The following is a 3,270-nucleotide window of genomic DNA, read 5'->3' on the forward strand; positions in this document are numbered from 1 at the left end:
CAGTTATAATCACTAATAATGACAATAATCATAAAAGTAAAGCTTAGTTAATAATTATCATTCATCCTGTTAAACTTCACCGTCCTTTCTCGTTCTATCGTATTGCTAACCATTGATAATATTTTTCCTATGCTTTGAAATAAACTGAATCTTCTTTCTCTTTAATCTCTAAAGTTAATCTGTCCATTTCTGCGCATTCTAAGATTTTCGTAATTAAAGTCTGGTCAGGTGGTAGGTTTTCGTTTTTCCAAAATTGGGCAAATACATCACTGGGGGCTAGACTAGATGACCTCCAAGGTCTCTTCCAGCTCTATTCTGATTGGTTGATTGATTGATCGATTGATTGATCAATTGATTGATTGATTGAGATTTTCAGCCATCAGGTAAGATAAGATAAGATAAGATAAGATAAGATAAGATAAGATAAGATAAGATAAGATAAGATAAGATAAGATAAGATAAGATAAGATAAGATAACTTTTATTGTCATTTTTTTACTGTGGGCACAACGGCACACATCAAAAATGAAATTTAGTTGCCCGCTCTCAGAGTGAAACACGTGCATGACACACACCTAAAAAGGCTATATACAATATATGTATAGACCCACACCCCTACATATACGTAGCAAATAAATATTAAATATTGTCCATCTTCAATATATAACGGAAGGAGGAAGCTTGAGAGTTCACAAGGTTGATGCTGTATGGAATGAAACTCTGGCTGAATCTGGATGTTCTGCTACGGATACCACGAAGCAGAAGGAAAACAGGTTGTGAAGAGAATGTGTCGTGTCCCAAAGACACTTTCTTTCAAAAGTCAACTGGACTTTCTGGTTTTGCTAGAAGATATTTCACTTTGCATCTGAGAATCTTCTTCAGTTCTGACTGTATGGGGGAGAAAACTGCAGGATTCAGGTGACCCCGAGGACACAGGTGAACCTCCAAGTGGCCTCAACCACTCTCAGAAAGAATGCTAATGACTACACAACTGCAAGGAATATCAATCCTTCCATTCTCCACCATTCAGTCAGAACTGAAGCAGCTTCTTGAACGAGAAGCGAATTGTTTTCCAGCAAAACAAGAAAGTCTAGTCACCTTTTTGAAAGAAAGCAGCTTTGGGACTTTCGTAAGATAACCTATTAAATGCAGCCATTTCTTTTTAAGGGCGTTCTCTAAATTCCTTATGATCCAAGTCTTTTTCTCTTTCTTCTGTTGCGTAAAACCTCATCCATTAGTTGCAGGATGAAGTTCTCAGAGGCAGGCAAAGTTTCAGAAGGGTGCTTCACTTTATCAAAAGGCTGTAAAGGGACGAGGGCAATTCAGCCAAGAACCTGTTCAATTAATGAAAGGCATCCCTATAGTCAGCCTATTGTGAAGGACAGTGGAAAGAGTCTAAACCAGGGGTGTCAAACTGCCGGCCCGGGGGCCGGATGCATCAAGCGGAAGCCGCACCCACCCCATTGCCGGCAATGGCTAAACAGTCCTGATATGTCGCACGACGTCACGTGATGCCGCGAGTTTGACATGTCTGGTCTAAACCAAGTGAAATGGAAATATACTACTACTACCACTACTACTACTACTACTACTGATAATAATAATAATAATAATAATAATAATAATAATAATAATAATAATAATAATAATAATAATAATAATAATAATAATAATAATGTTGGAAGGGACCTTGGAGGTCATCTAGTCCAACCCCCTGCTCTTGAAACAGGCATTTGACAGATAGGTAGACAGACAGACAGACAGACAGATAGATGGATGATAGAAAGAAAGAAAGATAAATGAAAGAATGAAAGAAAAAGAAAGAAAAAAGATAGATAGATAGACAGACAGACAGACAGACAGATAGATAGATGATAGAAAGAAAGAAAGAAAGATACAGATAAATGGGTGAAAGAAAGAAAGAAAGATAAATGAAAGAAAGAAAGAAAGAAAGATAGATAGATAGATAGATAGATAGATAGATAGATAGATAGATAGATAGATAGATAGATAGATAGATAGATAGATAGTAGAGCACTTAATATAAAGCTATCCTAAAATAGCAGTTAGATGTTATATAATGATAACATCTTTACCAAAGGAGGCTCGTTAGCTCTGCAGCTAAAAGGATCTGGAGAAGACCAATTAGAGAATTAAAACAAATTGGATAAAGTTCTGGGGTTTCCAAGAACCAAAGACTAGAAAGGCATTGTCTGGGTAAGCACTGAAGGGATTAAAAAAATAAATAAATCCTATTAGGTAGCATCACCAAGTCACCTACTTTGCGATATATCAAGGTGTATATTTTTTTAAAACATTTCAGTTATATATGTCAGGCAAAATGTTATTTATTGGTTTATCTCCCCTCGCCACAACATGCCTTCTGTCTCTTAAGGGGGCTAAAGAGAGGGATCCAAAGGATGAAAGGATTAGTATTTCCAGCTACAACAATATTCCCCTAAACCTAAGCCAAGGAATGCATTCAAATGGATGAATGAAAGCAAACTGCACATCAGTTCTCGAAACAGTCATTCGTCATAATGCCAAGTTATGCTGCTGGATAAACAAACAAACAAACAAACAAACAAGAAAGAAAGAAACAACTTGACAACATAGCTTTGACTTCATGGGCCACACGACCAAGAATTCTTCTGAAGAATTTTAATCTCTCTCGACTTTCTACATGTCTCCTATTTGTGACGCTACCTGTAGCCTTGCTTACATTCTTAAATTGCACAATAATGGAAAAAAAATAACCCTTAAATGTTTCTCACGATGAGTCGTGTTTCCTTTTCAGTATGTTTCCACAGACCCCTGACCTCAGCACTCCACGAGAAACTCAATGCAGTTCCATGCTGCATTTGACATGGTTCGGGCAGAATGCAGCAATAGACTCAGAGAAATAAAGCTCTCACTTCTGTACCAGAGCATGAAAATGGAGCAAGAAGGAGTGTTTGAAAATAAAATAAAATAAAAACCTCTGCTCTGTACCAGAAAAAAGCATGCTCTTGGACTGGAACGATGAGCAGAAATTGGAAATAAATGCCATCTGAAGAATGGCCCTTGATGTTATTATTATTTTTTTTCCTGCCCAGCAAAAGCTAAGATTGAATTACATCCTCCGGTACCTCAACACGGCAACTCTATAATATATCAAGCACAGCACCAGTCCTTGGCCCAATGCCCCTGCAGTTTTCTCCCCTTTGGTCTTCCTAACGTAGACTTGAGTTGGCGTCTTGTCAACTCAAAGACCAAAGAAGGCATGCGGAAT

Source organism: Protobothrops mucrosquamatus, unplaced genomic scaffold (assembly GCF_001527695.2).
Source record: "Protobothrops mucrosquamatus isolate PMUCROS unplaced genomic scaffold, P.Mucros_1.0 scaffold4908, whole genome shotgun sequence".
Classification (NCBI taxonomy): domain Eukaryota; kingdom Metazoa; phylum Chordata; class Lepidosauria; order Squamata; family Viperidae; genus Protobothrops; species Protobothrops mucrosquamatus.